At 37.4% G+C, this 14,785-nt stretch overlaps 1 long non-coding RNA gene across 8 annotated transcripts in view; it reads right to left on the minus strand.

The window, feature by feature from the left end:
• LOC146432372 (uncharacterized) overlaps nt 1-13,122 on the minus strand; it is a 255,293-nt gene extending 242,171 nt beyond the window's left edge. For all 8 annotated transcript variants that reach the window (XR_014854572.1, XR_014854578.1, XR_014854577.1 and 5 more), the window contains exon 1: nt 12,941-13,122. This is a non-coding gene — a long non-coding RNA (uncharacterized LOC146432372). The remainder of the gene's footprint in view (nt 1-12,940) is intronic.
• Nucleotides 13,123-14,785: the final 1,663 nt, after the last annotated feature.

Below are 14,785 nucleotides of genomic sequence, written 5' to 3' on the forward strand. Positions count from 1 at the left end.
ACAAGTGTACTGATATGTAAAGATTTTAAACTAACAAAATTTAGAAAAGAGGTGTTAAAAATCAGGAATTATAGGCTTAACCATTAGAGAAGTTGAAACATGATGAAAAAACTAGTCAGTAAAAAAAAAAAAAAAAAAAAAATCACTGAAATTAAGACCTTACTCCCACTTGCCTTACAGGAATAATCCTACTTATTTTAAGGGACTATGTGAATAAATAAAGCATGGAAGATAACAGGATGAACAGAGTGTCAGACCTATGACCAAATAAATTCGGAGACCCTTTGCATAATATCCAGGAAACATTTCCATCTAGAACTCCACTGGATACGACTACTTCAGGTACTCAAATCAATTTTTACCCAGCACCTAACAGGAGAAATAAACCAGAATCCTCCGTTCACTGAGGATAAAAGCAAAATATCCTTAAAACAAACGTGGGGTTTTCACACCGGCTGAAAGGCATTAGTTAAACAAAGAGCCAAAGAAGTCTGCTATTCCAGTGAAACGCCGCACTACAAACCACAGCGAGACAAGCGTTATTAGAGGCTTCCCGGCAGATGGAGAAGCCACTTTGTTGTAGCCTAAAGATGTAAAACGCAATCCCAGTCCCTAAGTGGCACTGGGACAACTGTGGAAATCATACAGCCAGATGAAGCACATAAATTTCCCACATGAACAATTGTTTTCATTTCCCTCCCATGCCGGTGGATATTACGGGCGGGAAGGGAAGGGAAGGCAAAGGGAAGGGAAGGCTAAGGGAGGAAAGGGAAGGAAGCGCAGCGCGGTGGCTCCGCGCGCTCCCGCGGCCGGGCACGGGCACGAGCACGGGGAGCCAGCGCGGGGCTCTGCTGCCACCGCCCGGCCGCGGCGGGAACTGCAGCCCCTGCCCCAGTCACCCACCCGCTACAGACACCAAATCCGGATTACCGGCAGCGAGCAAAGCGAGAGATCAGCGGACAGAGTGCCCTGAAAGGTCTCCTCAGCCTGCTGCTCACACCGCTGAGATCTCCGAGGTCGTGTCTCCCACAACAGCTACCTATGCTGTTCCCCACAAACCCAAACACACAGCAGCTCGCAGTAATAAAATTCTTAAAACTAATAAATTGATAGAATACTATAGAATCCTCATGCAATATTACCGTATAAATAGAAAAATAGTTGGTGAATTAGCCTAGCGAGGTTTTAGCTGCATGCCACAAATTTTTATTCCTGTAGCTAATTGCTCCATTGTATTGTTACCACTCTTTGCTACCGTCGTTATTTTTTTAAAAAAACCCACACATTGTTACATCAGAGAAAATGTATTTTGTTAAACAGCCAAAGCCTGCTATTCGTTTGAAGGTCAATTTCATCTTTTGGACGATTTATTTCATAGTATAAATCTAATACCATTCATTTTACAGAAATTTATTTATTAGCATGGAAACTCCATGAACAGGATTTTTTACTATAAAAAATTACCCATAACTTTCGTGTTTGTGAAAAAAATGACATCATAAAAACTGTGTCAGGTAAAAACCAAAATATAAGCAGAATTTCAGAAATATGGATATGTCTCCTGGAATGGCTAGACGTTTCATCCTTCTATTTGCTTCTATGATAAAATACCTTAAAACTCTCATTCATGTCCAAACAAAACTTACACCCTAGAAGTGGTCAAAGGTAGAAATGGCAGTGAGACACCTCCAAGTAATTTAACAGGTCACAGGTGTCTAATTCTCATTTATGTTCTTAATAACAGCCCATTTGCATCTCCTTGTGAATAACAAGGCAGTGTAACCATTTTTAGCTCGTATGGATAACACCAAATTCTCAGGTCTGAATAACTGTTCCTGAGTCAACAATAGTAACTTCCCTGTGTCCCCAAAATAACACAGAAGGATAATGCTAGACAGTTACAGGAACAAAAATGGAACACAAATACATCGTGCAATGAGCTGCCCCAACACATAAAAATGTCCAGTACTATACTAATGGCACTATCTCTAGGACCTTCTCAAAATTTGCCAACTGTGTCTAGGAAAAAAAAAAAAAAAAACAAAACAGATCATGCGTATTTCAAAGTTCCCAAAGCTGCTTCTATGCTGCTTTTTTAAACTTCAAGCTCACAGAGTACAATGGATATTTCGGGCAAGGTAGCCAACAAAAGATGTAAGCAATCCTATGCACTCAAAATTAAAACAGGAACAAGTAATAGAGAAAGGAAAACACAGATCCTTAAAAAGTGAAAAAGATCTTCAATTAAGGGTGATATTCCATGAAAAGTGGAATATCACCTTAAACAAGGAACACCACCTTAAACAAGCTGCACCACAAAAATCTCTCTTCCTACTACAAGAGTGATTACAGAAGCCTGTCCAAATTACTACTCCTCCTGGGTTTGAGGAACAAAGAAAATATCTTCAGAAAAGCTGTCAGAACTCTTGTTCCCTTCATCAAGAAGTGACAAAGACAAAAATGCCACTACAACATTCAGAGGTCTGTTCTAACACAGACAATTCACTGCAGGTCAAGACTGAGCTCTGGCCTTTCTCCCAGCTTCCTTGCAGACACACTGGCTGGAGCTGTGCTGGGTGATGGACTGCAGAAGGCACACAATTGCTACCAGTCCTTGCAGGACTGTGTACAAATGGGACATTTTGGCCATCCTCACCTGGTCAGGTGCTGAGCTACAGTGCACAACTACATGGGATTCCTCTGGATTGGTTCACTTCTGTTCTGTTTCAAAGCTAACAGCAAAAAACCTAACAGGGCTTACATGTAACAATGGTCACAGCAGAGACAAATCCTATATTTAAAACCCCAAGAGTTTGATTTTAGAAAAAATACCTATTTTAGCTAAGAACTAACTCATATCAGGGCTCATGTTGCGTGTTACATTGAGTCAGGGTGGTCCTTGGTCACCACTTTTCCTTTTAGAATGTGCTTCATTACCTCCACTCCCTTCTCCTCATGATTCACCTCTTTCCAGCCACCACCTTCCTTCCCTTTCCTCCCCTGTTCACCTCACTGCCTCCTGCTCCTGCCTGATGCTTCTCCTTGTGTCCCATCCTTTGTTCTCTGGCCCAGCTGCCCGAGCTGGCAGTACCCAGCCTGAACAAGTGCATTCATTTGGGCATCAGACCATGCCTCAACATCCCTGGTAGCTGGGAACCACACACACAGTGAAACTCCAAACTCTAACCTCAAACTCCAACATTTCAGAATTAGAAACTGAATTGACAGTTTCAAAGGTATTTATCCTGTAGGCAGGCAAAATATGAGTGCCAATCTCAGTCCACATTCCTCTAAGACATCTGAGGTTACAAGAGCTCCTGTTCCCCCAAATCACAGTAATCAAAATGCTTTATTATCCTACCCATGTTCAAGTTGTTTCATCTTCACACTTTGAGGGGTTTAGGTAGTTTAGTTCACCAACTCCCCAGCTATTTCAGGTCTACCTACAAAAGGATTTCTATATGTGTGAAAAGCATCACAATTTCACTGCACAGAAAAGCTCCCAACAAAGCCTTGATATACACAAAAAAACCCTTTTTTCTTTTTTGAAAGATTTTTCTCTTTTAACACTGTGTGGACACATAAGAAAATATTTTTTCTAGACCATATGATAAAAATGGAAACCATGAATAACATGCCACCAGACATAAAACAGCATATTACATATCAGTTTGTACTGGCAAACCTGATACTGTTTATATATTTTACATACCTTATTTTACCAACATCATTTGCTCTTCATTAACACTTCTTTATTAATTCTTAATATCATTTTGATATCATAAAAAGTCATCACTACTGACGCTGCCAAAAAGAAATACTAAATACAATGCTAATATGATACAATGGAAAATTGCTAAACAGTAAGATGGATCTCTAAGAAAATTTGATATAGATTTCCTGTAGTTTCCCTGCACTATTTTCAACCCTTCTCACAAGGGATACAGCAAAATGGCAATGAAAAGTGAATTTCCTGCTGTTACAGCTACTTTGGATGCTCATGCTTCTGTTCCTGTGGAGCCAGCTTGGATCAATTTCAAGAAAATAGCCTTTATCTACACTTTTGCACAGAAAACACATTTCTGTTTTCAGGAGATGCAATATTTGTCTATGGTCAGTATTTTAATCGGCAGCATAACACTGTTGTAACTTGCACATAATTAAAGCATCCCATACTACCAGAGAAAGATTTACAAAGCAATTGAGAAAAATTATTTTTGCATTATACACAAAAAAGGTAGAGAAGTATCCAGTTCAGAATATTTAATAACATTTATGCCCTGTACATACACCATTAAATACACTTAGTAAAATTTTGTCTGTTGAAGGAGAAGCTGCAAGTTTTCTGAAAATTAGTATTGTTACCATACTGGGCCTGAAGATCCTTGCACTGTCATTTGTGGATCATACAGATTTTGTGAGCTGGTCAGGATTGTCAAACTGCTGCAGTTAACCCTAATCCAGGTGTGACAACAGAAGGTTACAGCCCACTCTTGTCACCAGGAAGACAATGAAGGAAATTGCTTTATTTGTTTTGGGACACAGCCACTCAAGCAAATTAACGCACAAAGCAGCAGCACACACATTTCCTTACTAATCTTTCACTGAAGAGATGGTAATAACAGAGGGGCTGTAATCTCCCAGCAAGAGTATAAAGGCACACATATACATTCATGCCATAGTTAATCTTGTCACAGCTTATATTTAAACATCTTAAAAAATAAAATCCCATAGACTTCAAGGGTGCAAGTGCAGACCCATTCCAGTTTGAAAAAACACCAAACAAGGTACCAATGACATTTGAAACTAAGCCACCTTCCATCCTGTTCAGAGCAATCAAATCATGCACTACCTGACTCTTACTATTTCAGCTTTGTTGGACAAACATGGACAGGCATTGTATAAACTGTACACTCTCAACAGACACATCTCTTCTATACCTAAACAAATCACTGCATCTCTCCAAGAAAAAATTCTAAAAGAAAAATGAAATCACAATTTGAGCTCTAACTCCTACGTGGCTCCAGTGGACCTAAGAGCTGATGGACAACAGCCTGGCAAGGTCCTTGTTTCAGTGAAAACATAAATCTAAATCACAACAGGACATACAGACAATTCCTAAATTAGAAGCCAGCATTTCTTAGCTCTCATACTTGAATACACTCTACCTAAAGCATTGCTCCCATTTTGGATGCCAACTCTCTGGAGCAGCAAAATGACTGCACAACATGAGCATCATTCTCGACTCTAAAGCTCAGAGCTGTAATGCAGAAACACAGCAAAAAAGCAACTGCTTCAGCTCACTTTGTACAAGTCCACACCAATTTCCAGCCATTTAAAAGGCAAAGTGCTAGAAAATATTTACTTTTATAATTTTTTTAATGGCGATGTGCCTCTTAACAAGGGACTTAAAGAACAAAGTACAGCAGGTACAGCTTCCTTTCTATACACTCCATAAATCTGCTTCTTCAATATACAATTCAAAAAAGCCCCAAATTGCTATTGCTATCATGATAAACATTGGAAAGTTCTGCTTGACCTTTTATTAACATTTTTCTATACCAATATGGTTCTTGTGCTACAAGCACCCCAAGGAATTATGAAAAATACTTTTTTCTCTAGTTTAGCCCATGTGCACTTAATAGGCTCACAAATATAATACCATTATAAAAAAGAAAAACTGCCAACACTGCTAAAAAAATTGTCATAACACTAAATTATTATATAAATATAAAAGGAGTATGTCTGTAAAATATTCACTCAATGAACATCCCAAGGTGATGATTTTGCTATGTTGTTTTTATTCCTGGGAGATCCATAACACATTTGGATATGCCACATGTCACCACATGAATCAGGCAGTTAATGCATGTGCTTTTTAGAAGCAGAGATGTCTTCCCAATAGAATGTGCTATAAAAAAAAATGTTGAGATTCTGCTGCTTTGTCTGATAGGCATAATTTAATGTCTTGCTTATAATGCTGCATCTTAAGGAAAAATGTGCACTGTCCCATGTAGTTATTTACAATATATTACTAAATCTATGCAAATATATTTCCCTGAGCTTGGTATTATATAAGAAAGGTCAACAATGTTTGAAATATTTTGAAACACATTCCCAATATATTTTGTATATAGCACTAATGTCCAATGTACAAATATACATCTTAATATATTTTCAGATATTTCTATTCATTTTATTTTGCTGTAGATTACTACAATAAATATGTGGGGTTTTTTGCTTTAAGACTCTAGAAGTTGGCCTATCAAGCTATGGTTTTTCATTAAGAGTGCTAATTATACATTTGTTAACGATGCATCATTTAAACTACCACATGCCAGCACTATTAACAAAATAAATTTTAATAGTCACTATTCAATACCATCCAATAACAAAAAGATACTCATTTCAGAAAAATTAAGGTTAAAAAGTTTCAAAGGTCTGTTTCCCATGCAAATTTTTTTCATCATTTCTTCCATTCACATATTTTTCCGCTAACATTCAAACGGAGTATAATCAAATACTATTACTAGTCTCATCTGGGGATAAATATTTGTCCCAGGGGACAAGTGTCTTTTGTGAAAACTCTGGACAAGTGATTCCATTTACACGTCCTTTTGTCATTTCTACCTTTACATCCAGATTAAAAGTTTTTCCTACCTGAGTAGGTTACAAAAACTTGTGCATCTCAGAAAGCAGGAGTAGGAGTTATTTTCTCTACAGAAACATAAGGGGTTTTAAATTCAGGACTTCAAGTTGAAATATAAAGTGTTCCTAACACTCATACAACATCACTGAAATACTGCACTGTTTCTATGTTGCCCTGTCGAGTAACTGACATTTTCCAAATTTTACACACTTGTGGTTTCAAAATAAAGGTCCTGAAAACTGAACGTCGTCAAGTTGTATACATTAATGACATTTTTTATATCTGTAAGTGAATTCTGTATCATATCCTTCTAACAGAGAACCAAATGAATTCCAACATTCATTAGTGGCCTTACAGACCACATAGCTGAAAAAGAGCCATAGTTTTTCAAGGCCAAAAGGAATCTCATCTTCTACCTACTCTGACTTCCATGAGCCACAACCATTCACCAAGGGATTCCCAGATCACATCCAAGTGCCTGAATCCCTTCAATAACTGAAGGAAACCAGCTAAACCCAACCATTAAACACTAAACACAGCACTTGGCTCCATAAGGACCAAGCCAAAAGCAGCCACAGTCAGCTAAATCAAACAAGAGGACCATGGCCATATCCCAATTCCATCCCTCAGAGATGGGCCAGGTAAAGCTGAAGTGACAGGCTCAGATCAACAGGTGATTTAACTTGCTATCATGTGTCCAGCAGTGGTGTCAGCAAAAGGTAAGAAGCAAACAGGGCCAGGATGAGATGCTTCCCTCTGATCTTTCTCCCTGCCTTAAGATACTCTCATGTCAGAATTTCCTGTATGTCTACATTTCTGCTGAAGCCCTCTACTGCCACTCTGTATCTTTTCCAAGTATTGCTAGGCATCCTATGAAATATTTAAGGCATGTAATATCATTACTCTGTTGATGTTTTCATTCTCTGTGTGTAGTGCAGGTTATTATTAGAATTAATATTCTAATTTCCAACACATTTTGGCCACTTCTGATGGGTTTTTACTCTACTGTTCACATCAGTTCTTACCTATTTCATTTATTTTAATATTAACCACATTAATATTACTCATTTTTATATTTCAACTAGTGATAAATACACTTCTGAAATTAATTATATAGTTGAATTTTAATTCAAATTCCACCAAAGTGTAAGAATTGTTATTTTGGAATTATATTCAGGGCCATATATTCCATAGAACACTACCTTAACTTTTGTGATTGCGATACAGTTTGCATTTGCAAATCAAATATGGTATGCATGCAATTACTTAATCAAAACTACATACACAGCCACTGGGCCTGGTAATATAATGGAGCTTAATCCTGTTTCAGCATAGGTATTTCTCACATTGTCTGCAAGTCTTCCTGTTTTGCCCTTAAACACCCATAAGTACTTTGTTTTTCTTTTTCCATGCTTAGCATGTTCTACATTGCCTGTGGATCTCCTACACTTTCATTCATCTGAATTAGACAATAACACAACCCTTTGAATTGATAATATACACGAGGCTATATTTAGATCTAGGATAGTCCTGCTCAAAAATTGTGATTAACTCCCACTGCATGTTTAAATAGACCAAAACAGTACAGAACATACCACAACATACATCATACCACAACAAGCACCATCAATTCAGCACACTAACAAAAGAAAGTTCTCAAAAGCTAAAACATATTCTGGGGAAAAAAAAAAAAACCAAACAAAAAAACCACTACAGCACCAAGAACCTATGCTACTACAATGCCTACAGCTGGCAGAATTTTTAAATTAAATATTTTCTGGGAAAATATTTCAAATTGTGCCCATAATGTTTGCCTGTAAGAACAAGATCTTCATTTGAGATTGGAGTTACTTCCTCAGCATTATCCTTCTCTCACATCTACATCACCACAAAATTCCACAAGGCTCACTGTCTGCATTTATCAAAGGCTGGTATTTTCTTCCTATGTTAGGGAGATCCAGTAACAACACTCTGTACTTCTTCACATTGTTCACCTAATTCCAATCAATATTGGCAATTCCTCTGTGGTACTTCACACATCTCCCCTCATGAAATCACACAGAGTACATGGAGGGATGGTTGATGCATTAAGATCATCTTTCAGAAAACTTCTGTACCTCAACCCCAGACCCCCAATAAAGCTCTTTTGCCTCAATTTTCTTTTTTGATACATCTGATTTCAGAAAAGGTACAAGGACAGCTGTATTTCTGAGGTTTGGGACAACTCTTTCCTTTCTCCTTCAGTACCTAACCTACCCTACCTATTCTGACACTTTCACTCTGCTTTCTGTCTGTAAAGGACAAAATTTGCAAAGATTCCAGAAGTCATTTCATTAAAGATATTCACCAAACCTAAACATTAGACATTTCTGCAGACAACATCAACCAACATCATCAAAAGCTACAGACTGCCTTAACATAGGAAATTGTAATTTCCACACTCTCAGAATAAATCTGCCAAATGTGAACTTTATGTTGCAACATTTGTTGGCGAAGGTATGGTGGCCAGAACCTATTGGTATATTTAAATAGTGGGGCTCTTTGATATTATATTTCAAAAGTAAACTAATTTAGTCAACTAATCTTGTTTATTTCCTAAATATTGTTCGTTTCTATCAGTCAGATGATTTTTCCAGACACTTACATAACAAGCATTAAAAAGATACATTTAGCAGCTACAATTGTTAACATAACAAAGGCTACAGAATCCAGAGGTTATTGCATGCTCCCAAAAGTACTTAAATAATAGCCTAAAATCTGAAGAATTACTTTAATACTTCAATAAAAATAACCCAATTCAAAACATTTTCAAGGAAACATAGCTCCTTGCTCTAGGCTACCGGATAATGGCTGAAAGAAAGTATATAGCTTGTCACTTCTGATTAGAGAACTGTGCCTCTGTGCTTTGAATGAGAGGCATGTCTGGTAATAGGAAGTGCAGATATTAAATTTAATAAAATAACGTGGAATACGATATATATGAAACTTGACCAAGTATAGCACAAAATGTAACATACATTACCCTGCTCAGTCAACTACTGTGGCCTAGCATCTAATGACAGACTTAATTTCTATTTTCCAAGGAGAGTACTACAAAAATATAATTTTCAGATTATACAAATATTTTATCAGACTACGCAAAAAATGTAACAAAAATTGCCTTACATATCTACATGAATACAGAACAGCAGCAGAAATTTGTTAGACTATAAAATGTTCAGCCTTAAAAGTCCACAGAACGGCTTTAGGTCTTGTAAATAATTAGTTACAAAGACCCTGATGATAATACATTACAGCATCTCATGACCCACAGCACATTTCTTTCTTTCCAGGTTTAAGGATTCACTCATTTTGGGAGTTTATTTGTTGGGTCTTCTTTGTTTTTTTTTTTTTTTTAAGCACAATCAGGATAGAGCATTTACATACTGCTTATGAAAAAGGAAATGCCTTATCTCTGCTTTTGTCTTAATTCTGGCATTCCAGTGCAAACCCTAACAGCTTTGTCTTTCACTACATTAACCCTCAGCATGTTTTTTTCCACAATTAAATAAGCTCCACACAGTATTTTCCATTTCCTTTCTAACACACAACTATGCTACCTGTGATATGACACATAAGGGATTTTAAAACAATTCCAAGAGCTAATCCCAGAAACCCAGAATTAAAGTTCTTGTTTTCATATTTCACTTTCAAAATATTTAGAACTTTGACAGATATGACATTATGTTTTCATTAAAACAGTTGATTTCAAAATGCTGCACTGTGCAAAAACACCATAAACAGTTTATGATGAACTGCCACACTCTTAATTAAAACAATAAATCCAGTGCACAATATTTGTGCAGCCTCTGGTTTGACCTTTGCCTCTTGCTATCCACTACCAAAGCTGCTGCCTCATTCTGTGCACCAGATGTAGAAGGTTTTAAACCATGATCTGAAAGGCAGTAAAGATAAAATAAGAGAAAATGTGCCATTACTCTTTGCAGTTATGATTAATTCAGTTCATATTTTACAATCTGGTTATGGAGTAAAACTGCAGACTTTACATCAAGCATTTGCCATTCAATATACCAAATGTATAAAAATGCCTGATACTTTAGAAAATGGCACAAAGCTAATTCACAACCACCACATGAAGGACAGAAATAGGAATAATAAAAAAAGGACAGTAATTAGCTATCCATCTAAAATAATGAAGCTATTTCAGCCACTTGGTCAGTCTTGGCAAGAAACACATCTGTTACAACAAAACAAACTAATGCTCTCCCTTATCTCTCTACTACTTGATTTTAGATTAAAATATCCTTTAAAACAATCAGGCCTGCTCCACAAAGAGAGCCCAAAGGTTATTAATTACTATGACATGCTGTAATGATCACAGATTTGTTGTGTTTTCCTGGAAACAAAGTCAAATGCAGAAACAACTCCGAGACTCAAGTACAGAAAATTAGCTGGGATCCTGGAGTAAGAGCAGGAGTGGACAGAAATCTTGCAGACAAGAAGATACAATGAAAAGTCCTCATTCTGAAAATACTTATAGACTTACCAGGTTGCTACTTTAATCCCCTAGTTTGGTATACAGTAAAGACTCCAGGAGCAAACACCTCCTTAGTAGATTCAAATATGACTATTCATTGCATACATAGTATTTCCCTCTTCTCTCAAAAGAAATAAATTGACCAAATGATGCTAAAATACATCCTTCTCACATTTATGGGAAATTGGCATGAAAAATATTTCTGCCTTAAGAGGAAGGAAAACACTGCATGTTGCCAAACTAAGAAATTCAAAATTCATATGCAAGTCCATTCACAGCCTAGGTAGTTAAGGTTTCCTTTCACAGAATAATTCCCCACATAGCACTCTAAAGAAGGAGAACCTTTTTTTTGCAAGTTCTGTGATTTGCCCACAGTCAGAAACATCTCTCACCGTGGTTAACTTCCAGAGACAGTCATTCTGCAGCTAACCAGACACAGGTGTTTGAGGCAGCAGGGCAGTGCTCAGCAGCTGGATTTTGAGCATTTCTTTTACTCCCCAATTTCATTTACAAATCAAGGGGAAAAAAATTATAGGAACACACACACAAAACTTTCCCCAGGTTTGTTTTCTTACACAATACAAATTATGCATTCCAAATCCAAGTGCATTGCTGTAGAAAGCAATATATCACTTTTCTACATCATTCAAAAACAACACAAAAGCTCAAATTTAATGCATGAGTTCTGCAAGAGCCCAAAAGGGAAACACACATATCTAGTTTCCTGCCACTGAGAAGCTGGAAAATATATTTTAAAAGGCAAGACATTTAAAAAAAAAAATCCACTGCCTTAAGAACTCTAGTATCTTTGTCAGTATTGGTAACTCCTCTTCAGATTTCTTTTTTCTTTTTTAAGAGACACACAAAACAATTGCATAATAATCCCTCAGAGTAAAAAAACCAAGTAAGTCCAACCTATAAACAATTTTAGCTTTTTAGCTCCACAAAAATAGCTTCCAAACATTTCTTTAGGAAAAAAAATAGGAAACATGCAGTTAGGACAGACTTCACTGTTTATGAAGAAGCGTTTTACTTTCAGAAATTCACTTGTTTTATTTGTATTATCAGAGTTCCCACCGAAGTGAATTTAAAACATTTGTAGGACACTAATAACATCAAAACAGAAAAGAAGTTTAAAATTCAAAAATGCCTGTCTATCTCAAGCAAATTATTCTTCCAGCAGCTTTTCCAGATCGACATTTTCCTGCCTTCCATATTTCTAAAGAGATGGTGGGGAAGCTACGATGCTTCTGTAACCTTCCAAGTTGTTAGCTAATTTCTGCAAAACGTAAAATATTCTTATGGACTAAGCATGCAACAGGAAAAGATTTACAGACATCCCTTTGTGATAGACACACTGCTGCACTTCTCATAATAGTAACCAGGAAGGGAAGCATTTGCACACTTTTGCCATTGCCTGAATTCGCCTGCATAAATAACCAATCTGATTTAAAGGGCTGCAAAGTCCTCTCCGCTTTCTTTTGGTTGCTTCATACAAATATACAACGTGTTTTAACCAAACATTTCCAGCTAAAGACCAGACATTTTTGCCAGTTTGGTGCTTTAAAAATACCCTTTCTCTGAATAGCGCAGATCACTCTGCCATGGCTTTCATAGAAACTTTCAGAGATGAGCAAAAGCCTAACTCCTCACCAAAAAACCACTATTATATCAAACACTTCTGTCTAAATCTCTCTCAAAGAGTGGATAATTTTTACACCAGCCATATATATCCATAAAGTACATGCACACACCTTTTCTTGGCAGGAAGGTCAGGCCATTTTCCTCAGGTAAGAAGAGAAAAGCACACAGAACTCAGCAGAATTGCTGCACTTTCAGAACTAGGTGAGACACACCCTTATAAAGAGTGTCCCCAGGTGTTTGGGGTTGCAGCACCAGTTGCACCCACTTAGCCTAACGAGGTTCTGTAGCAGGTGCAGGGTGGGAGGGGAAGGGAGAAGTGCTGGGGAAAGGGGATTTGAAGGTTGAGACTTTTGTCTTAGTATTAAGACTCTGTGAGTTGCACCTGGGTTAGAGTTGTTTCACCTGAAACCTTTCAACTCTGCCCTCTGCCACAGCAGGATCCCATCAGGCATCCTGGCTGCCCAGCTGAATCCCATGTCAGTCCCAGAGCTCCTGCAATCACTCAGCCAGTAAGCAACCTGGAGCCAAAATACTGCACAGCTGCTGGGACAACTTCCAAAGAACTAATTAATCCTTAATGCTTTCGCAATACTGCCGTTATTCCTACCAGGGTATCAATCATGATGCTTCAGGAACAAATATTAAAATTGCAGGAGAGCACTTTCAAGATGTAATTTCATTTTAATGTAGCATTTTTCAAAGCAGAAATCTTGACCCTGACAAACTCAGCCCCCAAGTGAAATCTTTCTAATGAACACCTGTAAACGTGTAAAATTGATGACAAGGGCTCTTTTAATGTGGTCACCAAAATGCAAAACAAATAAATGTGCCCTCCTGCTAGAGATCTATTGCAAAGAAGGTGAAAGTCAAACTTCCAATAAACAGCTGCAAGAATATTTGAATGTTAGCCAATACCACATTTCCTGTAATCTAGTTCTGAAAAACACTTGAGTTAAAAACTAAAACATGTTACTTGAAACACTAATTGCAAGTTTTACCCCATAAAAACAGGTGATAGTTAACAAACTTTCAAGACACTGAAAATCACTTTTTTTAACTGGAAAGGTTGGGCAAACTTAAATTAAGCTTAGGTAGCTGTAATAATATTTGCATGCATAGAGCACAAGGGTCCATCCTTTTAGAATAAAACATTGTTGCACAGAGTACATCACATGGGGCATAAAATTTAAATAAGCTTTAAATAGAAATTTTGCTTCAAGATCTATTCCACTCCAGCCTCTGGTAGCTGTTTTTTCTGAAGAATATGGTTTTTATTCGGTGCAAAAATTATTTTGCCTTCCTTTTTGTTCCTGGAGGAAGGAGTTGGTCAATTTTGATAAGATTTTTGGTGTAGGCACCCTACATGAAACAGATTTACCTTGCCAATTAAAGTTGTGGAGCTCTGATTTGGAAAGAGCACCCAATCCATAACAGAAATTAATACTGGCACATCTATATACAGCATCCAGATGAACAGAGGGAAGGAAAAAGCAGGCAGCAAAACCCTCTCCATCCTCCTTTTCAACCATGAAATATCTGCATGAGTTATCTCCTGCTGGATGCCATTAACATGTGCAAAGAGGAGTTATGCCCAGAAGGATGAAAGGAGCAAGCCCAGCCATCAGCAGCCTAGTTCTACAGCAAATACAGAACCAACCATGAGTAGTCCAAACTTCCAGCCCAGGCACCTGAGGAGCTGAGAGAAGTCAGACAAAGGGGATAAAGCAGCATCAGTCACTACAGGGAATTTCCATCAGGTCAGCTGCCAGTCAACCAGCTGGAAATAATTATACATTCAGCATGATGCAAGACCACATTCTTCCAACTCTTTTAATGATCCTGTAAAAAGAAGGATGAGAGAATAGAGAGAAAAATACAAATTCACCTTCTTGTTCAAAATATTCATCTTACTTTTCTTCTCCGTGTTATCTTTCCATATCACATTAGTCTAACAC

Source organism: Lichenostomus cassidix, chromosome 11 (assembly GCF_008360975.1).
Source record: "Lichenostomus cassidix isolate B80296 chromosome 11, HeHo_3.0, whole genome shotgun sequence".
NCBI classification, from domain to species: Eukaryota; Metazoa; Chordata; class Aves; order Passeriformes; family Meliphagidae; genus Lichenostomus; species Lichenostomus cassidix.